This window comes from Acinonyx jubatus, chromosome E2 (genome assembly GCF_027475565.1).
Source record: "Acinonyx jubatus isolate Ajub_Pintada_27869175 chromosome E2, VMU_Ajub_asm_v1.0, whole genome shotgun sequence".
Lineage (NCBI taxonomy): Eukaryota > Metazoa > Chordata > Mammalia > Carnivora > Felidae > Acinonyx > Acinonyx jubatus.
Genome location: NC_069396.1, coordinates 18,614,430 through 18,641,357, shown reverse-complemented (window position 1 = coordinate 18,641,357; position 26,928 = coordinate 18,614,430). Strand labels below are relative to the sequence as shown.

The following is a 26,928-nucleotide window of genomic DNA, read 5'->3' as shown; positions in this document are numbered from 1 at the left end:
GGAGGGTTTTTGTTGTTTTTTTTTTTTAAGATTTTATTCTTAAATAATCTGTAAACCCAATGTGGGACTTGAGTTTACAACCCCAAGATCAAAAAGTCTCCACTAACTGAGACAGCCAGGCACCCTTGATATAGTTGGCATAAACATAGTTGTCTTGGTCGGTTCAGGCTGCTATAACAAAATACCATTGACTGGGTGGGTGACTTATAGACAACAGAAATTTATTGCTCACAGTTCTAGAGACTCAGTAGTCCAAGATCAAGGTACCAACATGGTTGCTTTCTGATTAAGGCCCTCTTCTTGGCTCATAGCCATTGCTTTCTGGCTGTGTCCTTAACATGGTAGAAGGGACTAGGGATCTCTGTGAAGCTCTTTTACAAGGCATTTAACCTATTTATAAAGGTTCTACTCTCATGACTTAAGTACCTCCTAAAGGCCCCACCTACTAATACCATCCCATCAAGTATTAGGATTTTTTTTTTAAGTTTATTTATTCATTTTGAGAGAGAGTGAGCACAAGCAGAGGAGGGGCAGAGAGGTAGGGAGAGGATCCCAAGCAGGCTCCACACTGTCAGCATAGAGCCCAAATCCAGGCTCAAACTCACAAACTGTGAGATCATGACCTGAGCTGAAATCAAGAGTCGGATGCTTAATCAATGGAGCCACTCGGGCACTCCAGCATTAGGATTTCAACATATGGATTTTGAGAGGGACACAAATATTCAGACCATAGCAGCTATTAATATAACTGTAAATATAGTTGAGTTTTTTTCCATCTAAATACATTGACTTATATTTGCCCATATTAAAGCTTTAGAAGACTTTTTTTTCTTTTTTTCAAAAATATTTGTTTATTTTGAGAGACAGAGCAGGAGAGGGGCAGAGAGAGAGGGAGGCACAGAATCAGAAGCAGGCTCTAGGCTCTGAGCTGTCAGCACAGAGCCCAATGCCATGCCCAAATTCATAAACCATGAGATCATGACCTGAGCCAAAGTGGGCCGCTCAACTGAATGAGGCACCCAGGTGCCCCTTGAAGACATTCTCATAGCTTACTCTTATGGTTTCAGGTAAAGTTGTACAGAAAGTTTATTAATCAGATTATTAAATGTACCAGAAAGAAAAAGAAGCTAAGAACTTAAGTGCAAGTCAGTCTTGTTGTTTCTGGTACATAGTTCCTAGATATACCAGGAGGTATTTGGGGTTGAGAGCTGAAGAAACTGCAAGATACAAATATTCTGGAGGTATATGGTAATTTCCCTCTAAGTTTGAGGGTTTTATTTTTGAGTCCTCAGGTGTACATAAAAGACAAATGGGATCATTTGGTTTCTAGTAAAAGGGGTCACATGTAAATTTTCCAAATATTCACATATTTCTAGAATATTAGCTAGTCACATAAATCAAGTACCTGAGATTAGGAACCAGAAAACTTAGGACCTGGTGTTGAGAAACCAAATTATCCCTTTTCTGCATGTCTGCACCCAAGCAGCTGAATGTTGCTGGAAAAAAACACATACTGGGCCAACTGGTTTAACTTTAAAGTCATGATCACAAACTTCAAATGGGTACCCAATACTGACAAGGCAGTCCTACTCAGGAAAGCTGTAAGCTTGCTTTTCCTCTCCCCAGCATTTGCATCCATCTTCACCTTCGTTACTTCACAGCAGAAGCATCCTGTTCCTGAGGTCAGTTCTCCGTTCCCTTATATCCTCTCATGGGTTTCATTCCTATGTAAGTCAAGCAAGCCTTCTCTCTCCTGTATCACTCCCAATGGCACATAAACACAATCAAGAACTGTATCATGTTTTAAAACATCTCCTCCCTTGACCCATTACCTTCCATTTATCCCTAAATTTCTTTGCTCCCTTCACAACAAAACTTCTCATCTTGCTTATGTGTGCTATCTCTATTCCCTTACTTTTCCAGTCACTCTTCAAACTCATTATAGTGAGATCTGCATCTGTTGATTTACCAACATGAATCAAGCCAGTCACCATTGATATTCTCCAGTGACTTCCAAGGTGACCAGTCCAACAGCCATGTCTCTGGCCCAAGCTGACCTCTCAGCAGCACTAGGCACAGTTGACCACTCCTCCCTACCCTAAACCTTCTCTGCCCTTGGGTTCCAAACTCAACAGTCTTGTGGATTTCTTTCTTGCCTTCCTGGCTGCTCCCTCTCATTCTCCTTCATTACCCTACCTATTTCTAAATGCTGGAGTGTCTAGGATCTGGCCTTGGAATTTCTCTTCATTCTCCTCTCCAAGTCAGAGGCCATACACTGACAGCCCACACGAATGGTTTAATCAAGCTTATGCATTTTAAAAACATCTGATTTAGTTGCTAACATCTAAATATCTGAAGATTTACATTACAAAAATCTAGATTTCTGATCCCCCCCTTTTTTTTAATGTTTATTTTTGAGAGACCGAGCTTGAGCAGGTAAGGGGCAGAGAGAGCAGGAGACACAGAATCCAAAACAAGCTCCAGGCTCGGAGCTGCCAGCACAAAAGCCCAATGCGAGGCTAAAACTCACGAACCGCCAAGATCATGACTTGAGCCAAAGTCAGACGCTTATTCGACTATACCACACAGGCGCCCGTCTGATTTCCTTTTTCAGAAACACCCAGAAAAATCTGTCAATATTGGGCTGGCATCCTCATAATGAAACAATCTGCTGAATAGCGCAGAAGCTGTCTCCTTGATGCTGGGTCTGCTTGTTATCCGTGATATCGAAAGTAAGGGAGTTCAGAATACAGTCCTCAGTCAGTTCCCATCAGTACCAAAGGCTCTCCTCCCTGAGCCACCAGAACATCCTCCAGTCTGTGGTAGGTGAACTTCATCATTGCAAGTTGGGTAAAGTCCGCAGGTGCATCCTAGGGAGGGGGAGGGGCGACCGCACTGTGAGGGGCTTAAGGGCGCCACCCACACAGAATTTCACTCTCAAGCAAAGGCAACAATTGCACGTTTTAAAAATACAGCATTATATAGCGCCGAGTAAGAAAACCCTTTTGGCCAAAGACTGCTATGGTCGTGTAAAAAGCATCAAATTTGGTCTTCTGCTGGCCTTTCCGGCTTAAAGGGCCTGGTGACACCAAGAAGCCCTTGTCCTCTTGCACCCGGTTTTAGGAGGCCCTCTCCTAAGGGCGGAGAGATCCCTTAAAAGCCGCTGGGCAAGGATACCCCTTCCCGCCCTCATTCGTGGACACTGTACTGTTCTGATGAGCTGGGAGTGCATGGGGGCCAGTCCCGCCTCACTCGGTGGCTGGCGGCGGTGGGGCGCTGGGAGAGAGGGGCCGGCCCGGCTAGGGCGGAGATTGGGGCGGGGCCCGGCCCAAGAACCGCCTCAGCCCCACCGCCTAGCCCCGCGCGCGCTTCCTCCAAACACCCTCTCTCGCACCCCCCCCCCCCACCCTTTACGTATTCAGGAAGGGAGATTGCGGCTGGGGAACCAGGTCAAGAGAGCCCGGAATCCTGTACCGCCCAGAGGCGGCGGCGGCCTCCGCCCAGGAAGCCCCACCCAGCAGGAGCCCGGACGTAGCGGCGCCCGCAGAGTCCACGCGCGACCGGGCGAGGGCGCGGGAGGGCGCCTGCGGCGTGACGCGACTCGCGGCGCGTCCCGTGACGCCATCGCGCCCGCTTTTGAAAGTTGGCGCCCGGGGCCGCCTCCCATGCTGCCCTGCGCCAACCCCTCCCCTCACCTTTCCTCCCCCGCCCTCCACTCGTCGCCTGGCCGGCCCCCCCACCCGTCCCTTCCCTTATCAGCACCCGCGGCCCCGGCAGCGCCGACGCAGGCGCACTGCACCGCGCCGCCGCCATTTTGTGTCCGAGCCTGTGGAGCGATTAAACCGTGCGCGGAGCTGCTTCTTTGGCGGCAGCTGCGGCGGCGGTAGCCGGTGCGGGTGCGCGGAGCTGTCCGGGGACGCCGGGTGGTCGGAGCGGTGGAGCGGCGGCGGAGCGGGCGCTGCAGGGGGTGTGGCGCGGAGGTAAGGGGGCCCGGGGTGGAGGAGGTTTCGCGGGCCGCCTCTAGGTGTCACGATGGGGCCGCTCCGGTCGGCGCTGGCTGCAGCCCGGCGCCAGCGCCGCCGCCGGGGGGTGTTTGTCTCCCTCTACCGTCCCTGCTGCGGCGCGGCCGCCGCCATTGCCCGTCGCCGCCGCGGCCCGGCCGGCCCCCCCCCCCCCCACACACACACCCGCCCGCTAGGCCTCCCTCCTGGCGGCGCGCTAGGCCTCTGGCGGCGGCGGCAGCAACAGAGGCCCGCGCGCCGGCGACTCCATTTTCCTTCCTTTGTCTCTGCCCTCGAGGCCGGCTCTTGGCCCGACTGGTTGCCCGGCCGCGGCCCGCCCTCTGCCCTCCGCCCCTCCCGCGGCGGGTGGCCTCAGCCGAGAGGCGATCTCCGCATCCCGGCTCCCGCGCCCGCCTTGCTCTAGGGTCCCGACCCACTGTCGGCGCGCGCGCGCGCGCGCGCAGCCCGGTGTCCGGGTAGTATGAGTGTCGGGCCCTGGCCGACGCCTCTCTGCCTGCCCCTCCTCCAGCCTGCCCGGTCCCCGGAACCTACCCCGGCCGCTCTGCGAGCGTACCCCTGCTGCTCGGCTGCTCTGCGGTCGCTCCCAGTCCGCGCGCCGCCGCCTCTGGTCTCCGTCTCCGCCGAGTGGCGCAGGCGGCGCTGCTGCGGCTGCGAGCAGAGAGACCCCAGAGCTGCCGAGAGCTCCCTCTGCAAGGCTGGCTGAGCTGCTCGCGCCTCGACGCTGCCTGAGCGGGCGGGGGGACGCGCGCTCGCCGCCCCCGCCGGGCCCGGCTGCGCCCCCAAACTCGCGCCCCAGCTCCTCGCTGGACCTGACTGGTGCGGCCCCACACAGTGGGCGGAAGAGACTCGAGTTCCGCACCGAGTCGTTTTCCTACAGCCAGGGTCGGACTCCTCTTGTAATCATAGCCTGACTTTGTGCGCTAAGAGATCTCAAAGGGATCGAAACTTAACTTCATTCTGATCTCAAGTGACGTGACAAATTCCTGAATTCGGGATTATGGGCTTGTTGAATTGGTTTAGGCGACCCTTGAGTTTCCCTCCCGCTTTAAAATGTCCTGACACTGAGTTAGTACAGTATTTAGTACCTGATGCTTTAGGGCTAGGCGAAGGCACTTCTGCCCCGGGATTGTGCAACCTGATCTAAAGCTCCAGTAGGGCAGAATGAATTTATTCTTGACTCCACTGGTAATTTGCCCATACGCTGAAATATGAGGGTTGATGTTGTAATTGAATCCTGGGTCGCTAGCTGCAGTTGGTTTATAAATATCTACGCCTAATGTAACTACTCTTTAGTAGCTGACTTCCTGTAGCCCAGAGTTCAGCGTTAAGTAAACATTCGCATAAGTAGTCTTCAAGCTTGGAGTTTAAATCAAGTAGGAAAGTTAAAAATCTAAGTTCCCTATAGGCGGCAAAAGAAGTTAAACAGGACATATATATTAAGTTTACTGCCCTCAGCTGTCTTAAGTCATTAAAAAGCTTCCTGCTGAATTGTCAGAGTTATCTCTTTTTCCCTTTTCCTCAAGTATTCTAGTACTTTAATATAGTATCGTGCAGAAGCATTTGATACATTAACTCGGTTTGCTTTGGAGAGAGGGAAATCTTGATTAACTTTTTTTTTAAGACTATGTTAAATTTATGAGGAAATTAAAACAGGCTGGCACTAAACAAAGTTGTTGGGTCTGCTCAACCTGTAGGATTTTGCAGCAGTCTGCATCTACAGTAGTCTTTCAACATCCCTTTTTCAAATTCTACAAAATGTCCCTCTCCCCCCTCCTACAGTAAAAGTAAAATTGCACTAACAAATACAGTAGTATTGATGAAGTGCAGGTTTGGTAATAGAACCATGCTTAATTGTTTAATAAATTAGTCTGTGTAGTTTTTTTTTTGCATTTGTGAGATTTTCCACATTGTGGATGGCAGGTGGTCTGTTTTACTTATAAAAATAATCTCTACACAGGTTAAAAATTAAAATCCAGAAGATCTATATTGGGCCAGGAATAAAATTTGTTTTCCCTGGTTAGTGTTATGCTCCACAAACCATGTTTTGTTTCTTCGTTTAGTTCTGCCATATGCAGTCATCAGCCTCTTAGTCTTCCATGTTATTTATGCTCTTTTAGTGATGTAGACTCCACAGAGTTGCTGTCCTTTGAGATTTCCTATATGCCAGGATTCATACTTTGTTTTTATTGGAAAATGAAATCTACAGAGAATGAATTGAGGATATAAGGTTGCCCAAAGGAGCTTATAACTTAAATCAATAAGATGAAGAAGATTACAACAGGAATGTTTGCCCACTTAAGAAAATATTTAAGAGGAATTGTGAAAGTCATCCTTAGGGGTCTATTTAACCAACATAAGAAAATTTAGAAGTTGTAAAAGTCATTCTTAAGACTATTCCAATTCTAAGAGGTTTAAGATACAGCTTTAAAGAACACACAAAAATGAGGAACTTCTTTGGGTGGCTTAGGGAGTTCTTTGGGAGTGCAGGGGCCACCTGCGGCTGACTAGGGCCCCAAGGGAGAGTCCTGTGGCAGAGCCTTTCACAGTGGTGTCTCTTGGCGAAAAGTCCACCTCTAGAAACTGTCTTTTTGCTACTGGCATCAAATTCACTCCCCATCATGTATAGCTTCCATTTCATTTTTTTAAACCAGAGACTTAGTTGATCATCTGTTTACCTTACTGACCTGTCTCAGTCCCGGATGACTTCAGGCGTTTGGCCAAAAATTAGGTCCCTCTTCATACAACTAAAATTTGTCATAATTTAATACTTTGAGAAAGAGCATACAGGTTTGGAAAGAACAATAATGGCAAATAATGCATAACCTTGAAGACCCTGGTTTGCAGTTGGATGTGTGGATTTGGCGTACCATGTTTGTTTTTCTAAACATTAAACTTTCTCTAGTCACCATCTTCAGATCTTCACTGGCAGGTCTGCATTTTCTTAGTGATTAATATTTCAGTGCAAAGATGGGACATTGCTTATAGACTGCTAATGTATGCATTGAGAATAGTGATTTTTCTATACTTGGTGTTCATTTTTAGTTACCTCTAGAATGTTCAGGTATATAAAATCTCCTCCCTTTGAGGCATGCTAGTAACACTATATGGACTCTAATACAAAAGTGTTTCTTGGACTAGATATGCTGATCCTCTTTTCAAGATGTAAATTGCCTCTCAACAGAGAAGACTTTTCTTTAGCTTCTAAGAAAGTATTATATTAGCTTAGTTTTGTGAGCTTTAGTTAATTATGAGATAGATTCCTTTGTAGTTGTACCTTATATGCCAAATTCCTTGGAAACTCTTAATTCAAATTTAGCACTTCCATTTCACTTGGAAGTTTCTTTTCTTTTTTTACTTTGGAAGTAAGTTCCACTCTACTATTACCTAAAGCTTAAAACTTGACAATTCATATATTTGTAATTTGGGGATAAAATTATCAGCTAACAAAAAAAGTATTTCATTGCTGTGCTTCTAGGAATTTCAAGACAGTGAAAGCCCTTCCTTCCTGAAGGAAATAATACTGTTAAAGGACTATTAATTACTACATCTATAAGAATTAATTTTTTTGTCAGCTCAAATATATATACGTGTGCCATTATTTCCCTGCAAGGTCATAATGGGGTATTTTTTTTTTAAGATTTTATTATTTTTTTCAGTAATCTGAAGTTACTATTTTTTCAGTAGTCTGTTGGGTGTAGACTCAACATGGGGCTCAAACCCACAACCCCAAGATCAAGTCTCATGCTCCACCAACTGAGCCAGCTAAGCACCCCAATGGTGCTATTTTGATAACCACAGATCTTTAGTCCTTTATATATTTAGCAAATATATAAAGAAATAAGTGTTTTATTACTGGTTTGGTAGAATTTATGGAATGCCTCATTTAGTAATGTGATGTATCAGAACCAGTATATTGTTTTTTAACCAATTTTGTCAGCTTTTATCTTGCCCTCAATTTGCTTTTCATATTATATATGTGCAGTTGTGTGTGTTTGGTGTTCATAAAATGATTTATGTTTCTGCTTTAGAATGGTCACAGATCTGGAGCCAAAGACCAAGATGCACTAGTGGACAGGTTGCTGCCCAGGGGCTTGAGAGCTGGGTTCTGTGTTCTCTCCTGAAACTGACTTTGCAGCCACGGAGAGGTAAATGCTCTTTCCATTTCTTGGTCTTGAAGATGGGAGTAATAAATCCTTTCTGGGGTTGGAGGATTTGCTATATTGTTCTTGGGTATAGAAGATGCAGGACAGTGAATAATTGAGGGCATACATGTTTTATAGTCAGAGTCCTCAGTTTGAAACTCTGCACTGGCATATACTAGCTGGGTGACACTGAGCACGTTACTTAACTTCTCTACTCCTATGGTCCCCATTTGTGAGAGAACAACACCAATTACAGAGGCTAGGCTCTAGGTTGGTGAGAATGTGTATAAAGCATTAAGTACCATTCTAGGCATGTACATAGACCCCAGGAAATAGTTGTTTTTCTGCAGAAACCCTTGGAACGTATATTTTGATTATTGACAAATGACGTCAAGAGTCCATGGCCTGTGGCAATTTGAAATTTTGATGAGCAATAGATGGAATCCTATTTTTTTGGAAATGGATCCTAGATAAAAGTTGTCTTAATTAATTTGAGTTAGCCTAGTTGATGACCCATTTTTGTATCAGTATTATATTCGTTATCAGTAACGTTTTGAAACATTTTAAGGGGTCACTTAAAATTTACTGTAGCCTACAATTTCTGCTATAAAATATAATGGACATTATAGGGAACTTGGAACAGGCCTCATAAATACTGACATCTACTAGGCTTTGGAATCTCATAAACAACAAAGTAGGGTTCTGGGTAGGAAAATTATCTCTTCTCAGGCTATTAGAATACACATCCTTCTTGTCCCTTAGAAAATGTGAAAATAATTTAATTGTACTTGTGTAACAGCAAAAGGGAAAGGTGGGGAGTTACAAATGCTGACATTAGATAAGCTTATGTGAATGAATCATCTAAGTGACTACTACGATTTTTCTTACAAGCTGTGTTGGAGCAAATAGAGAGGAGGAAGGGAACAGGAATGAAAACTCTACTATTCAAATCTGTTTTCCATGAGCAGCTTAGTACATTGATAGGTGGGAAGGACAAGGTCTGTGTGCTAGGATTCTGTCACTCAAGAAATAATTTGTGCCCTGCAGGTTTTTTTAAGGAGTGTTGACACAGAGTACATATTAATGAGCTCCTGAAAAGAAAAACAATACTGATTTAAAAGGCTGTTGAGAAAACTAGCCTTAAGAGTTTGGGGAATGGGGTTGTAGGAACGTGTTGGTCACTTTTAAGTATTATGGCAATTTAATTGTTTAGATCCCTGTTTCTCAAACTGGGATATGAATACCCTTAGGGTACAAAGTGGTATGGTTCCGGGGTACTTGAAGCCACAAGATAAGCATGACCCATCTTCTTGGAGCTTCAATTGTGCTCATTGAGGGGGCGGTGAGTTAAGTAATTTGACTGGTAAGTAATTTTTAAATTTTTACATTAAAGCAAATACATATTTTAGGATCAGAATGGGAACTCTGTATAGACTGTTGAAGAGAACCCAGGTTTTCAGCAAAGTGGGTCATGAGTCCCTAGGGAATAAGAATCGTCCTTTGTATAGGTACTACAGTGGAAACATTTGAGAAGCAACAGTTCTGAGCTATGGAACAGCTCTGTTATCCACCTCCTTACTTTGTTCCCTGTAGCATCCTATTGTGGAATATAGACATTAAATTGTATTAAATCGGTGCTTGTTTGCTTGCATGCATGTTTCTACAGGTACCCAACATGCACAAGAGCTCTACACCAATTGGTAGACAGTTCTAGATGGCGGACCAAGTCAGAAATACTGTCATTAAGACCATTCCAATGACCTAATTATAATTTAAAAAGAAAAAAAATTTTTTTTAAACAATGAACAGACTCAGGTCTGAAACTGTAAAATGGGGTGTTCGATTGGTTCAGTCCATAGAGCACGAGACGCTTGATCTCAGCAGGAACTCTTAATGAGTTCAAGCCCCACATTGGGCATGGAGCCTACTTTGTAAAAGGCCACACATCATTTGGGGTGCCTGGGTGGCTCAGTCAGTTGAGTTTTTGACTCTTGATTTCAGTTCAGGTCATGATCCCAGGGTCATGGCATCAAGCCCCATGTCAGGCTCCACACTGAGTGTGGATTTTGCTTGGGATTTTCTCTGTCTTCTGCCCCTCTCCCCTGCTTACACATGTGCTGTCTGTCAAAAAAAAAATTTTTTTTAACTGTAAAATAAATTCTACAAAACAAGATTTTGAAAGCAAATGTCATATTAACTCCAGCATAATTAACAATTTATACTGATTTGTTACCTCCCCATTCAAGTTAAGTATTAAGAGTCTTAATAATATGTCTAAATCTTAAGCTTGTAGACCTCGTGATTCCTAAGACAGTTATTTAGAAGTGTCTATTTTTTTATTATTACCTATTGTTACTAGTGTATTGCTCTTAATTAATATAAGTGGCACGTAAGAAATACATTTTCTATACTGACAATATCTGCTGTTTGAATACAAGTTTTATATTTGAACCTAATTTGTTCTAGATATCATGGAGTGTGAATTTCTCTGAAATGATTTGAATTGGATCAGCCTGAATATTTGGATGTACTCTAAATATTTGTAGTATTTGTTGAATACTTGTATTCATTCCATTCTTTGAACACTTGCCTTTCTACTTTGTGCCAGGCACTGTGTTACATACTGGGGATTTGAATCCCCAGGGATTTCTTAAATAAGAAAAAGTTTGTTTTTCTGAGAGTCTTGAGTATAGGGAAGAGATTAAGTGTTGTTTGTGCTCTGATAAAAGTGTGTTCAGGATGCAGAGAGGGTAGTCTGTTACAGGAGTTGGTGAAAGATTTTGAGAAAGGCTTTCTGGAGGAGAGACCTTGATCTAGGTATATCAAGAAATTCAGAAGCAGTATAAATTCGATTTTAATCCCATTAGGGCACCAAGGTTTAGTCACTGCAGCTTAATAGCTATGTAGCCTTGGGCAAGTCCATCAAGTGTGACTTCCTTGTGCCTTCCTTTTCTAATTGGTAAAATGATGTATCTACCTTGTTATAGGCTATGGCAGTTAGATGAAGTATTGTTAGGGGGAAACCCATGTATTTGTAACGGTAATGTGCTATATAGAAGTAAAGTGATAGTCTGTAGACATTAGAATAGTGGGTCAATGTATATATTTTGCATTAAGCTACAGTGATGACCACCAGACTGTACAGAAGTTAAGTGAATCAAGTAAATTGGGACTTTGTGGATGAGAAAATAACATTAATCAAAATCTCTTGAGCAGCAGAGAAATGGATAAGTAAACAGGGCTATACCCCATGTGAGAGTAAAGTTTGACAACCACAAAAAGAAACTAATTGGGAAGACTCTTAGCCATCAAAATGTCTATGAATTTTTTTTAATATAGTTCCAAAAAAAGAAATTGTTGTGGAATAAAAGTAAAGAAAACCAAAAACATGGCACATAGCAAGAACTTAGTGTGTAATTGAATGAATACCCCAGGAAAAAGACAAAACAGACATGAAAACACTGGTCAAAATAAAATAAAGAACTAGTAGTGCAAGGGTGGTTAAGTTTGGAGTAACTTTTTCTAGCTTTTCTAGTTTGTATAAGATTTTATAACGCAAATAAATTTTTCCCTTTTTTTTTTTTAAATAAAGTAGAATTACCAAAATTTGGGACTAACCATATTCAACAATAGAGGACTGATTAAATTGTGAATGTCTATATAATAGAATGTCATGAAACCATTATATTATGTATAGGAATACATTGAAATGGAGAGATTTGAGACCTATTACATAAAGCAAATTATCAAATGTATGTCCAAAGGTATGTGTGTATATATAGGGAGGAGACTATAGATATAAACCAGAATGTTTATATAAAACCAATAGAGGGGCACCTCGGTGGCTCAGTCAGTTGAGTGTCCGTCTGGCTCTTGATTTTGGCGCAGGTGATGATCCCAGGATTGTGGGATCAGCATGGATTCTCAGCTTAAGATTCTCACTCTCTCTCGCCTCTCCCCCATACCCCCTTTGCCCTTCTTCCCTGCTCCATTTCTTTCTCTCTCAAAAAAAAAAAAAAAAAAAAACTATAGATTTATATTCTAGATTATCTGAGTTTTCTTCTGTTTGTAGTGTATAATTAAAAAATTTTTCTTAATGTATTTATTTTTGAGAGGCAGAGAGAGACCAAGCACAAGTGGGGGAGGGGCAGAGAGAGACCAAGCACAAGTGGGGGAGGGGCAGAGAGAGAATGAGACCTAGAGTCTGAAGCAGTCTCTAGGCTCCAAGTTGTCAGCACAGAGCCTGACACAGGGCTCGAACTCACAAACTGTGAGATCATGACCTGAACCGAAGTCAGACTCTCAACCAACTGAGCCACTCAGGTGCCCCTGTATTATATAATTTTTAAAGGAATCCAATATAGTAGGAAATAGGACTGAAGCTTTCTGATAAATATAATGAGATAATAAAAGTAGTTTTTGTCTAGTTTACTCTGGCAGTGAAGTCTAGACTTCTTGGGTGGATTTGGGGTGTCTTGGGTAACCAGTCATTTAAGCGTCCAACTCTTGATTTTGGCTCAGGTCATGATCTCATGGTTCATGGATTTGAGCCCCACGTCGTGCTCTGTGCCAGTGGTGCAGGGCTTGCTTGGGATCCTCTTTCCCGCTCTGCCCTCCCGTGTGCACATGCTCACCCGCTATCTCTCTCAAAACTTTAGACTTCTTGGGTGGATTCAAAGCCTTGCTAGGACACTGTCGGAGAAGTGCAGGCATGAAGGAAAGAAGGCAGGAGGGGGAGGGTACTGGCAGCCATGTATCTGCCCAAGTGTAGAAGGAATTGACATTACAGAGGCAATTCTTAGAACTTTCCTCACATTTGGCCTTAATCTGTTTTTGTATCATCCTAGTAGCATTTAGTTTCATTCTTTGGAAGAGTCTAATAATTGTAGAACTATACTAGACCCTAAAGAAGTAGCCCTTTTATTTTTTTTCCACAGAGATAAACGCTATTAACAGTTTGGTATATTCCTTTTGGGTTTTTTCCCTGCACTTTTGTAAATGGACATGTACAGGTAATACAGTTTTAAAGACAAAATGTAACGGTGCTATACAAGTATTTTCTAACTACCACATTAAATACAAACACGTGGGGAGAGATATATCAAACAATACAAACTGGTAATAATGAAAAATAATTTCTTCCCACTTCTGATCCCTCAGTTTTCTTCTCCACAGGTAATAAATATTACCAGTTTTTCATACATCCTTCCAGAGAAAATTCTATTCATGTATTAACATAGGTGTTTGTGTATCCTTCTAAAAAACAGATGACAGCACACTATACACATAGTGTGGATATTTGAGGTTTTTTTAATCTTGATGTTAGATAAAGATGTTACAATATTTTTCTTGCCTACACGTCTTTGGGCACTTGTACTAGTGTATTTATACAATGACTTTGTAGGAATTTAATTGTTTATATATTCCTAGAAGAGGGAATGGCATGTACAAAGGTCCAGAGGCAGGAGGAGAGAAGCCTAAAATGTTCTGGCTACTAAAAGCAGTTTAATATGATTAGAGCAGAGTGTATGAGGCTAGATGCAGATCTGCTGATAGGGCCCTAAAGGACCCTGTAGGCCAGGTGAAAGAGTTTAGTTTTGAGCTTACAAGTTTTCCCATGGGAGGTTTCAGAAGGGAAGTCTCCTTGCTGATAATGAATTTCCATTTTGTTTAAAAAAATTTTTTTAACGTTTATTCATGTTTGAGAGCCAGACAGAATGTGAATGGGGGAGGGGCAGAGAGAGAGGGAGACACAGAATCTGAAACAGTCTGCAGGCTCTGAGCTATCAGCACAGAGCCGGACATGGGGCTCAAACTCACGGACTGCGAGATCATGACCTGAGTTGAAGTCAGATGCTTAACCAACTGAGCCACCCAAGCACCCCATGAATTTCCATTTTAGAAATCTGGCCAATGTGTGAAAAATGGGTGGTAAGGGAGCAAGAAGGGAAACAGGGAAACTAGTTCAGGGGCCATTGCATCAGTCCAGGCGAGATACAATACCCACCTGACTTAAGGTAGGGGATCTCACCAGGAATGCTATTTGTATAGTTTTGTTTCATTTTATTAAACTAAGTTGGGGGCCCCCTGGTTGGTTCAGTCAGTTAAGTGTCTGACTTCATCTCGGGTCATGATCTCGCGGTTCGTGAGTTTGAGCTCTGCATCGGGCTCTGTGCTGACAGTGTGGAGCCTGCTGGGGATTCTCTCTCTGCCCCGCCCCTGAATTCTCTTTCTCTCTCTCTTAAAATAAATAAACTTAAAAGAAAATAAAAAACTAAGTTGGAAAAGTTGGAATCCTGTTCTGCATCCTCTTTTGTAATCTTCCTTCATGTTGTATGTTATGCACATTTTCCCATTAGATACCCTGTGTTACTTTAAATTACTAAGAATGTACTTTTTTATTGCTGGATGTTAAGTTTTGTAACCTGTTCCTTTGGACACCAGTGTCTTTTTAACCCTAGCTTTTTGTTTCTAATACTTTATCCCCCCTCATCCCCATTGTTTGAATTATTTGTAATATAAGAGTAAGTCGACTTTGAGTAAGAGCCAAATTGTACATAGATTTTGAGATGTCTGTAATAACTATTCAAAGTCCTGTTTTCATTCTGAACTGTTCTCAGTAGTAGATATTTGCCAATTTAATGACTTCTGGGTAAGTGTTCATCTTAGCTAATGGCTAAATAGTATCCTATCAAGTATATAACTATGGCTTTAAGCATTTTTCACACTAAAATTAAAGAAATAGAGTGTCTTATTTTGTAGGAGGGTAGATGATAACAGTAGTTTCCCCAACAAGAAAGGTGGCAACAGAATCCTAAAATGTCCTAGATTGGGAGGGCTTTTGAAAAGCAGATGTCTTGATACTCGGTGTGCAAGGAGTGTGTGGGGAGTTACACAAATAGTGATTGTACCTTCACTTTGAGCAGACTGTCTAGTATAAAAAACATATCCTAATGGAGGGATGAAAGAACCAGTCTGGTAGGTTTGTGTCTAATGTTTGTGGTGTTTTCGCCTGACACAGAGATACCTCATCAAATTTCATCGACTTCAGATATAAATGCCACTCAGTAGAGCGGTGTGCCTTAGCCATCTTAATCTAAATAGATTTTAGAGACTTCTGCCTAATTCTTGGTTACAGACAAGTGGACTGCAAAGCTAGGAAGTTACCTTTTGCTCCATCCTTTTGTACAGCCTTGATGGATGCAGTTAAAACTGCCATCTGATTTCTATAGCTGGGAAGTGGGGATACTTGTTCGCTTCTTACCTACAGGGATGAATTTAACTAATAACCTAAAAAAATGTGTAGAATGTTAAAGCCAGAGGAAATGTTAAGTCATCTGGCAATCCCCTCATTTTACAGATAAGAAACCTAAGAAGCAAAGTGATATACCTGAGGTCATAGATGTAGGACAAATGCATCTGCCTTTTTTATTCTTCCCCATACTGGCTCTGAATAGTTTATGGGTTTCACAGAATATCCTGCTGCATTTGGTTCTGTAGCTAATTATTTGGTATATATTCATTAAATTTTTTTTTGTTTATTTCTTTTTGAGAGAGAGAGACAGAGCACAAGCAGGGGAGGGGCAGAGAGAGACGGAGACACAGAATCCACAGCAGGCTCCAGGCTCTGAGCTGTCAGCACAGAACCCGATGTGGGTCTCTAACTCAAAAACTGTGAGATCATGACCCAAGCTGAAGTTGGACGCCTAACCGATTGAGCCACCCAGACTCCCCTATATGTATTCATTTTTTTAGATCTCTTTTGACAGAAATATATATCATTGTATATCTATAGAAAAACAGCATGAAAACTATACATCATTACTGCACTTGAGTATAGTGTACCTGTGCACTGGCACACATTAGGTTTTCAGTATGTATTTGTCAGATTTTATTTATTTATTTTTTTTGGTCACCAACTTTAAAGGTTGTCCATGTAAACAGTGCGTTATTAGGCTCTGGCTGTCGCTAAAGTTAAAGGTCTAGTACCACCACTGTTCAGATTTTGAGCTTATTTATCTCTTCTAACTCAGAACCTTTTCAGAGTCCTTCAATAGTTTCCCTGTGGTAAAAACAGACCATGGTTTGAGGCCAGGGTTGGTTAGTACGTAGTTTTAGTATTGTCTAGTTGGACCACTGAAAGTTCTAAATTGTTTCAGACCACTACTTCTTATTTCTTTATAAATTCTGATACAACAAAACTCTGGCATAGCATGGTCATTATCATATAAAGCAGATATAAGATATTTTACATTCCCAGAGGTATGATATATAACTATTGTATAATAATAGAGGGTATCCTAATTGTTTTCAGTGTGGGGCTCAAGCCCAAGAACTGCAAGATCATGACCTGATCTGAAACCAAGAGTCAGTCACTTAACCAACTGAGCCACCTAGGTGCTCCATGTGTCTTCCTTTTTTTTTTTTTTTTTTAGTGTTTATTTATTTTGAGAGAGAGTGTGTGCAGGAGAGGAGCGGAAGAGGGAGATTCCCAAGCAGGCTCCTTGCTGCCAGTGCACAGCCCAACTTAGGGCTCTATCTCCATGAGATCGTGATCTGAGATCAAGAGTATGGTCACTTAACTGACTGAGCCACCCAGGCGTCCCTGTTTTATTTGTATCTTTATCTTTCCACTCCTATTTAGAATATTTGATTTCTGGGGCGCCTGGGTGGCTCAGTCGGTTAAGCGTCCGACTTTGCCTCACGTCACGATCTCTCGGTCCGTGAGTTCAAGCCCCGCGTCGGGCTCTGGGCTGATGGCTCAGAGCCTGGAGCCTGCTTCGGATTCTGTGTCTCCCTCTCTCTCTGCCCCTCCCCCGTTCATGCTCTGTCTCTCTCTGTCTCAAAAATAAAAATAAAATAAATAAAATAAAATTAAAAAAAATGAACAAAAATAGAATATTTGATTTCGGCTCAGGTGATGATCCCAGGGCCGTGGGATTGAGCTTCATGTTGGGCTCACACTGAGCATGGATCTTGCTTGGGATTCTCTGTCTCTCTTTGCCCCTCTCCCCTGGACACACATGCACGTGCGCTCAGTTGGTCTGTCTCTCTCTCTCTCTCTCTCACAAAATTTTTTGTTGTGAATGTATATTGAGACTAAAATATAGTGACTTGGTTACCTCTTTGAGGTAAATTTTATTTATAATTTTTTTTTTCCTGACCACTTGTTAGACAAGGTCTTTTGCTCCTTCTCTCCTTGTCATGTCTTTTGGGTATTCATAAATGTGTGATCCTCCTCCCCCATTTCTTGGTTAACCTATTGCCTAGATTTCCTTCTTTCCTGTATTTGTTTCCATATTTTTAAGGAGCAATCAAGTTGACAAATTATTTCTTTTCATGGTTAATATTAGTTTAGAGTAACATTTTGTTTTTGTTTAAACTTCTGTATGTCTGTATTCCTATACATATGTATCCTTTGTGGTTTTTCAGATTTCTTTTGTTCTATCTATTGAATAGCACTTTAACTATTTTCCATATTTCATGCTATTATACTATTTACTCACTAAGGATATCTTACTCTTTTTTTTTTTTTTTTTAAGTTTATTTTTATTTATTCTGAGAAAGAGAACAAGCTGGAGGGGGGAGAGAGAGGGAGGGACAGAGGATCCAAAGCGGGCTCTGCATTGACAGCAGAAAGCGCAGTGTGGGGCTCAAACTCACAAACCATGAGATCATGACCTGAGCCAAAGTTAGACACTTAACTGACTGAGCCACCCAGATGCCCCTGTCTTTTTTTTTTTTTTTAAATATAAGTATTACTTGATCTTTGTTCAGAGATCTCCTATTGCCATTTATTATCATTATTATGCCTTTGGTATAGGTATGCATTGTTGAATTTAAGCTGTTGGCTTCTGATTTAATATTGACCCTATATAAGACCCTGTTTATCAAATAAAAATTATCTTTGTTCTAAGTAGCCTTCATGAGTGAGTACTGGGTTACAGAAACACTCAAACGTTGGCCACATGGTCACTGAAACACACTGCAAAACCATGAGTTCAGTCTTACCATGTTTTTCCACTTCTCTTTTTACTTTTTTCCTTCTGTCATGTGTTGAGCTTGTCCATACCATCTAGAGAGATATTTTGGTATTGATGGTACCCATGGTAGAGGTAAAACATTAGGATTTCCATCTTGGGTGATACATTTCCATTATTGTTTATATGGACATCATACTAGTTTTGAGGTAGGCTTTATACATTTTATTTAAATAAATAAACAAAACAATTCTTTGTTCTAAAGAATGAACCAAAAATTCTCATAGTAGAAAATAGTGGTATTTGAGTAGCTTGGATTTATGTAGACCTGTATTTAGGGTAGATAAGTATTGTATTCTAGGTCAGTCACTTCCAAACCAAGGTCAACAGAGATTTTATATCAGAATCACCTGGGGACCTTTTGGAATAAGGTCTCTTCCACCCTAGGCCTACTGAATCAGAATCTCCTGGATCTATGTATTTAAAAGTTTATCAGGTGATCCTGATACCATCCAGGTTTGGGAATTACTGCTCAGGTAGAATGTGCACCAAAATCCATAGATGTGCCTGTTAGATGTTGTTTAAATTCTATACTGTGTGTGCATAACTAATTTCTTTTTATAACATACTTATTTATTCACAGTAATAGACTTGCCATAGATCCTACCTTTCTCATATTCCCAGCAACGAAAGACTGTAGGACTGCTCCAAAGAGAGTGTAACTCTGAGCTGCTTTTAGGTATTTGGGCTTGGAGCAGAACAAAGAGAGATCTGGTGGTTCCTGACATAATCATCCTTGGGAGCATGAGGAGAAGTGAAGCATTAAGTTGTTGTATGCTAGCAAAAGTATCTTTCAGGCTATAGAAAGCAGAGAGGGACAGCATGTGCTTGGGAGGCAACCCTTCAATCAGTACAATGGCACTAGAATGTTGACTCCCAGATAAACTTTGTCTTCTGTTTTGTTGGGTAAATATTCAGTAAGTGAAATAAACAGGCTACCCTTACTGAGGAACTAGAACATGGCCTCTGAAACCAGGTCACAGTAATAAATTTGAGATTATTTAGTATAGTTCCACTCAGTTATGTTGAATTTTTTGCAGAAAATTTGTCTAATTCCATACATAAGTTTCTTCCCCCATAAAATTTCCTCTTTTAGAGTTCCTCTCTACTGTAGTTTGCCTGTCAAGTTTCATCTCATCCTTTAGGATCCAGCTTTAGCAGTTCCTCTTCTTGGACCCATCTCTTACCCACTTAAACCATCCTTTGTGTCAGGCTGGTAGGAAGCATGTTAACCCCTGTTACAGCACCCATCATGTTACAGTGGACCCTTGAACAACATGGAGTTAGGGACTTCAGCGCCCCCCAATCTCCCAACCTCCAACTTGAATATCCAAGTATAACTTTTAACTTCCAAAGAACTTAACTACCAACAGCCTACTGTTGAACAGAAGCCTCACTGATAACCTAGTCGATTACACACGTGTTTTGTATGTTGCATATATTATTTACTGTATTCTTATAATCATGGGAACTTGGGATTATTATTTCTTGCGAAGGGTGTATAGATAGTCTTCACATGTGCTCCAGGAAATAAGGGGTTTTTAGCAGTCAGTTTTCCCTTGTAAAGGACAGTATATATTAAAAAGTTGTGGTAGCTTTGGGGTGTCTGGGTGGCTCAGTTGGTTAAGTGTCTGACTTCGGCTCAGGTTATGATCTCATGGTTCGTGAGTTGGAGCCCCACATCAGGCTCTGTGCTGACAGCTCAGAGCCTAGAGCCTGCTTCTGCTTCCGATTGTGTGTGTGTGTGTGTGTGTGTGTGTGTGTGTGTGTGTGTGTGTCTTTCTCTTACTGCCCCTCCCCCACTCTGTCTCTCCAAAAAAATGAATAAGCGTTAAAAAAAAAAAACTAAAAAGATGTGGTAGCTTTGTTTATGAAATAGACTACTAGGGGCACCTGGGTGGCTCAATCGGTTAAGTGTCTGACTGTTGATTTCGGCTCAGGTCATAATCTCATGGTTCGTGGGTTCGAGCCCCATGTTGGGCTCTGTGCTGACAGTATGGAGCCTACTTGAGATTCTGTCTCTCCCTGTCTCTCTGCCCCTCCCCACTGTCTCCAAACAAATAATCTTTAAAAAATAAATAGGGGTGCCTGGGTGGTTCAGTCAGTTAAACTTCTGACTTTGGCTCGGGTCATGATCTCACGGTTCCTGATTTCGAGCTTTGCGTCAGGCTCTCTGCTGTTAGTATGGAGCTCCCTTCAGATTCTCTGGCCCTCTCTCTCTGTCTCCACCCTTTCCCCACTTGGTCTCTCTCTTTCAAAAATAAATAAACATTTAAAGAAAAAAAATAGACTACTAGAAATCATTCTTCTCCACTGTCTTATTCTTAGTGTGCATGTATTCTTAGTGTATTTTTTTAAATGTTTTTTATTTAGTTTTGAGAGAGAGAGAGACCAGAGTGTGAGTGAGGGAGGGGTAGAGAGTAGGGGAGACACAGAATCTGAAGCAGGCTCCAGGCTCTGAGCTGTCAGCACAGAGCCTGATGGAGGGCTTGAACCCATAAACCGTGACATCATGACCTGAGCTGAAGCCAGATGCTTAACCAACTGAGCCACCCAGGCACCCCTTGTGTGTATGTTTTATAATAACTGAACTCTCCAAAGGACTGAACTTTGCATTGGTGAGTGTGGAAGATTATTTTGGTTGATTTCCTTTGGGAAGTACCTGACACATTGACTGTACAACCATGTAATCTAGGTGGTAAGTTACTAAATTTTACTGTCCTCAAAATTAGCGCAGTCACAGTTAGCCTTTTTAAAAAAATTTTTTTCACATAGAACATATTTATTGAGCACATACAGTGTATGACACGAGTGCATTTTTATCTATCTATGTATCTGTCAAAGCTCTGTGCCCAGCATAGGGCTTGAGCTCACGACTCATGCTCTGCTGACTGAGCCGGCCAGGTGCCCCTATCCTTTATTTTTATGTGGCAGGATTGTTTTACTCTAACCTATAATTGTGTCGTTAGGACTTTTTATTGACGCAAACATAGCAATAAAGGAAACAAATTCATGGAGCATCTAGGTGGTTAAGCGTCTGACTCTTGGTTTCAGCTCAGGTCATGATCTCAGTTCATGGGTTTGAACCCTGCATTGGATTCTGTGCTGACAGCACAGAGCCTGCTTGGGATCTTGGGATATTCTCTCTCTCCCCCTCCCTCTCTCTCTCTCTCTCTCAAAATAAATAAAATTTAAAAAATAAAATAAAGGAAATAAATTCACATAATTAAGCTTTCACTTAGCATATGATATTTTGTTTTTCCGTATTCCTTTCCTGCTCTTGTGTGCAGGAACCATTTTTATGTTTCATGTGACAGTAACATTGACATTGAGTGTCTGCTGTTTACCTAATACTGTTTTGTATTTATTGCTGTAGAGGATACAGAAGTAAAAGGCATAGTTATAGTTCCTCCCCTCAACAAGCTAATAGTCTATTTGAGGTAAAGACATAGACATAGAAAAGTATACTACAGTGAAAACCAAACAAACATGAAGTCAGTTTGCACTTAAGAAGATGTGATTTAGGGGATCACTTGAGCTGGGAGGGTACAAGACAGTAAGCAGTTATTTAGAAGATGCCCAGGAGGTGAGGTTGAGTGGGTGGAAAGGATGGGAACAAACTTCTGGGAGCCAAGCTAAAAGGTTTGGAATTGAGGGCAACCTGGTTGGCTCAGTCAGTAGAGCATGCACCTCTTGATGTCAGGGTCTTGAGTTCGAGCTGCACGTTGGGCACAGAGATTGCTTTTAAAAAGCAGGGAGAAGGGCACCTGGGTGACTCAGTTGGTTAAGCATCCGATTTTGGCTTAGGTCATGATCCCACAGTTAGTGGGTTCAAGCCCCGCTTCAGGCTTTGTGCGGACAGCTCAGAGCCTGGAGTTTGCTTCAGATTCTGTGTCTCCCTCGCTCTCTGCCCCTCCCCCACTCGTGTGTGCGCGCGCTCTCTCGCTCGCTCTCTCTCTCTCTCTCTCTCTCTCTCAAAGAAATAAATGGGGGAAGAGTTTGGAGTTGATGCGATAAACCTCAACCACAGTGAGTTTTTGCACCAAATTTCAGAAAGGAAGATTTCATTGGGCAGGAATATGCTGGACACACCTAATGAGGGACACCAGCCTGGGAGGCTTGTTGTGTTCCTTTTTGGCTCTTTTTCTGTTTCCTAGAGTTGGTCAGTCTCCAGGTTTTGTCCATTGGTTGCTACCTTCATTCTACAGAAATTCAGTAGTTTATCAGACATTTTAGTGGGGAACATTTATGTAAGGTCTGTGATTAGAATTCTAGGAAACTGGGAGGTTATATATTTGTTCAGCTAACATGTATTCATTACCCTCTGGGGTGGAGGATACAGAGGAGCACAGGACCCAGGCTGTGTGTGTACATTGTTCTGTTTCATCTTTATGACAGCCTATGAAGTGGATGACCCTTCATAGGGCTATTATTGTCCCTTTTTGAACAAAAGGAAACCGAGGCACAGAAGGGTAGTATTTCTCACTCCATATCAACTGCTAGTTAAGTAAAAGAACCAGAATTGGAATGAAGTTTTCTGGCTGAAGGACCTGAGCTCTTAATAATTATTTTATTCTGCTTCTTCTGACACTCCCTCCCCCCGCCCCATCCGTGTTCTTTTTAAATATGGAATGAGCATTTCCCTCATGTTAAGTGTTATATTGAAACATGATTTTTAATGTCTGTATAGTATTCCACTTGGTGGATATATCATTTACCAAGTTTTAATTACTCCCCTCCGGATGTATTAGAGTTGTTTATAACTATTCACTTTGATTAATAATATCCTTGAAATCTTGATGTTCATCTCTGATTATTTGGGTATAAAATGAAGTGTAGTTACTTTTTTGAGACAGAGCATGCGCACATGCAAGTGGGGGAGGGAGCGAGAGAAAGAACCTTAAGCAGGCATGCCTAGTGCAACATGGGCTCGATCTCAGGACCTTGAGATCATGACCTGAGCTGAAATCAAGAGTCAGATGCCTAAGCCATCTGAGCCACCCAGGCACCCCCACAATTTGAATATTTTAAAAATTCTTGATTCATATCACCATTTACCTTGCTAATTTCAAAGCACCTTGCTTTAAGACAGCTGTAGCAGTTTAATAGAGGTAGCATGCTGTCGCATTATTTTAAATTTCCTTTTTTGTTTTCGTGTTGAAGTTTGGTTTCTTTTTTTTTTCATCTGCCATTTGTATTTCTTTGAGTCATGTATTTGTGTCCTTTGCCCAGCTTTTTTCTTTTGGTGTTCATCTTTTTCTTACACATTTTACAATCATACGATAAGGATGTTAGTCCTTTGTCACATTTGCTGCAAACAATTTTCTTGTTGACTGTTTTCTTTTTAATTTTGTTCATTGTTTTGTCATAAGAAATTTTTTACTGTAAGGTTGTTAAAATTTCAGTAATCTTACTCTGGTGTCTCCTATTATTTCTGTGTCTAAGCACAAAGCCTTCCTCATGGGTCAGAAGGCTATTCACCTATATCTTTTTTCAAGGTGAGGGCTTTTAAGTGTGTGTGGGGGGGGGGCAGTTAATGTCTCCTTAACTCTTACAATGACATTATATTCCAGATGGATTAAAAATATAACTCAAGGGGACCTTGGGGGCTCAGTCAGTTAAGCATCTGACTTTAGCTGTCAGGTCATGGTCTCACAGTTCATGAGTTCGAGCCCTGCATGGGGCTCTGTGCTGACAGCTCAGAGCCTGGAGCCTGCTTTGGATTTTGTGTTTCCCTTTTCTTTCTGCCCCTCCCCCGTGTGCACGCGTGCGCATACTCAAAATAAACATTTTTTAAAAATTAAAAAAACATATAGCTCAATATTTTCCAAATAGTTTAATAGCTTTTTGGTACCTTTTATGAAGTAATCCTCTTCTCCCCACTAATTTTTAAAATGACAACTTTTTATATTCTAGGGTTTGTTTCTGGATTCTTCTGTTTAAATTTTTTTTTAATATTTATTTATTTTTGAGAGAGAGAGCGTGAGCAGGGGTGGGGCAGAGATGAAGGAGACAAAAAATCTGAAGCAGGCTCCAGGCCCTGAGCTGTCAGCACAGAGCCCAATGCGGGGCTTGAACTCACAAGCCATGAGATCATTACCTGAGCTAAAGTTGGACACTTAACCGACTGAGCCACCTAGGTGCCCCAATCCTCTCTTCTGTTTAAATTGATTGGTTGTGATAGTGATAGTATACATCACATTAATTATTGTGACTTTATAATATGTCAATATTTGGAAATAGAAGGTTGCCTTCATTTTTTTGGAAATTTTATTGCTATCATTGTTTATTTTTCAGACACTTTGAAAATGACTTTATATAAAGTAGAAAGAATTAACAGCTTTATGATGTTTGGCTTTTCTGATCATGGATATAGACAGTAGTGTCCCTGTTCAGTGAGGTCTTTTATGCTTCTTAGAACCAAGGGGTTTTTTTTGTTTGTTTGGGGTTTTTTGTTTTGTTTTGGTTTTTGGTTTTGTTTGTTTTGCCTCTTGGAAGATTTTTATAACCTTCAAATAGGTTTGCACATTTTTAGTTGAAGTTATTTCTATTTTGATATATTTTCAGAATGGTAAGACTCCCTATATTTCTATATTTTTGTGTTTTCTATTACATATGTATACACACACACACATCTACATATATACAGTTGTAAGTTTTAAGTTTATTTATTTTTGAGAGAGAGCGTGCATGAGCGGGGATGGGGGGGGGGGCAGACAGAGGGAGAGAGAATCTCAAGCAGGCTCCATGCTATCAGTGCAGAGTCTGACATAGGGCTCAAACTCAGGAACTGAGAGATTATGACCTGAGCTGAAATCGAGTCAGATGCTTAACCACCTGAGCCACCCATGTGCCCCTGGTTTAAAGCCCATCTTATTCTACAATTTGACGAAGTGTACAGAAAATATAAATGATAAATGATACAAAGTCAAAACCCTAGAAAATACAACTTAGAATAGGAAGTTATTATTATATAGCTTGAGAGGAAAAAAGTTGAACAAGGTGTGGCCCAACTAAAAAAAATGGTAACTCATGATCCTGTAACATAGGTCTCAACAATGAAAGAAAAAAAATCCTTAATTGAAGAAGACCTTTCCAAGTGTGTAACTTGAAAATTTCTGCCACGTATCCTTTAGTATAAGCCAAGGGCATAATGCCAAAACAAAACTTGGTGAAAGCAGTTCTGTAGGGATAAGACCATGTGACCCAAATATACACAGCTTTTTTTCTGATGGTCTGGCATAAATCTGGGATAAAGCCTAGAATAGAATGCTGAATTCCACTGGGGTCAAGTCAGATAAGGACAGAAAAGTCTCCTTTGGATTTGCCAATTAAGGGCCATTGCTAGGCTTAGAGCAGTTCAGTAGAGAATTGAGGAACAAACCAGACTGGTGAACCAAGGCATGGAAGAGAAAAGAGACAGTGTGGGGTTGACCATGGAAGGAATACAGAAATGTCAGGTGCTAAATTGTCAAGTGGGTTAAAGGAAGTTTTCAGATGGGAAAGATTTGAGCAACATAGAGCAGGTAGAGAAGACACTGAGGCAAGAGGGCGAGGGCTGATCCAGTAGGCTCCCAAGGATGCAGGCCAGGCTGGTGGTTAGTTAGGAGCATGGCCAGACCTCAGGGGCCTCTGTTAGAGGCTAGGCTTCCACATCCTCCCACTCACCTAGTCATCAAGAGCAGGGACGTGCTCAGGTGCCAGTTTTCCTCTCTGCCAACCCCAACACTCACAGGTGCCAGAATCACCCTGCCACAGTCTGAGGGAACCTCCTCTTGCCCCACCCTCTACCCACAAGTTGGTCGAATGATGTTTAAGAAATGTTCTTGGGGTGCCTGGCTGGCTCGGTCAGTAGAGCATACAACTTTTGATCTCAAGGTCATGAGTTCAAGCCCCACGTTGGGAGTAGAGTGTACTTTAAAAATTAAATAAATACATACACCAAAAGTTACTGTTTAAAATAAAATAAATGTCCCTAAGCTTTACTTTGTCATGAAGATGACAGAGAATACAAAATGTCTTCAGAAGACTAACCCACTTTGTAAGTTCAGAAGACAAGTTCTTCAGAAGACTAACCCACTTTGTAAGCTCCTCTTTTGGTTAGTGATGCATTAGGGACTGGAGTACAGGTTTCCTTATTCCTTCTCAAGTGCCATCGAATTGAAGGTGATAGCCAAGCATCACTGGGCGAGAGCTCTCGTAGGCAGTGAAAAAATTAGAGAATTGCAGATGTGGGTTTGAAAGACCTCTGTGGAGACAGCTGAAGTAAAAAGGCTGGCGAATAGAGTGGCTACAGAGAAAAGAACAGAGCCTTGATATGCTCAGAGGGTAGGTGGAGTAGCTCTCAGAGACAAAGGAAGAGAGAGACCTAGGAAAGACAGAACCAAGGGAGAAAAGAGGTTTATGAAGGAGGAATACAAGTTTCATACCGTCAGATGCCAGAGAAACTGAGATTGAAGGTAAGGGGAAGGCCTTTGGGTTGGTTGCTCTGGTGCTTGTGGACCAAGCAAAGGGGATTATAGAAAGCTAAAGAGGGAGTGGAGTCCTTTTTAGTAAGGAAAGGTTCTGAAGATAGAGCAAAGCCGTATAAAAATGTGTGCACACTATATGTATAATACAATGTCATCTATGTATAAATATCCATAAGGGGAAAAACAATGAAAAAAACCATACCAAAATGGTAGGTGATTAGGTAAAGGAATTGTGAGTAACTGTTTTTAAGAT

At 41.8% G+C, this 26,928-nt stretch overlaps 1 protein-coding gene and 1 long non-coding RNA gene across 5 annotated transcripts in view; one reads left to right on the top strand and one right to left on the bottom strand.

Moving 5' to 3' along the window:
• Positions 1-6: 6 nt before the first annotated feature.
• On the bottom strand, positions 7-5,266 carry LOC113604328 (uncharacterized). The gene is made up of 2 exons (XR_003426205.2): positions 4,554-5,266; positions 7-2,870 (listed from the first exon to the last, which is right to left on the bottom strand). It is a non-coding gene; the product is annotated as an uncharacterized LOC113604328 (long non-coding RNA).
• Positions 3,758-26,928, top strand: part of CTCF (CCCTC-binding factor) — a 46,599-nt gene continuing 23,428 nt past the window's right edge. For 2 of the 4 annotated variants that reach the window (XM_027076003.2, XM_027076001.2), the window contains exons 1-3: positions 3,763-3,980; positions 8,051-8,167; positions 9,415-9,527. The gene's annotated coding sequence lies outside the window, so the exon portion shown is untranslated. Of the gene's footprint in view, positions 3,981-8,050; positions 8,168-9,414; positions 9,528-26,928 lie in introns of all 4 variants that reach the window. The other 2 variants (XM_053210580.1, XM_027076002.2) reach the window with 2 other exon arrangements.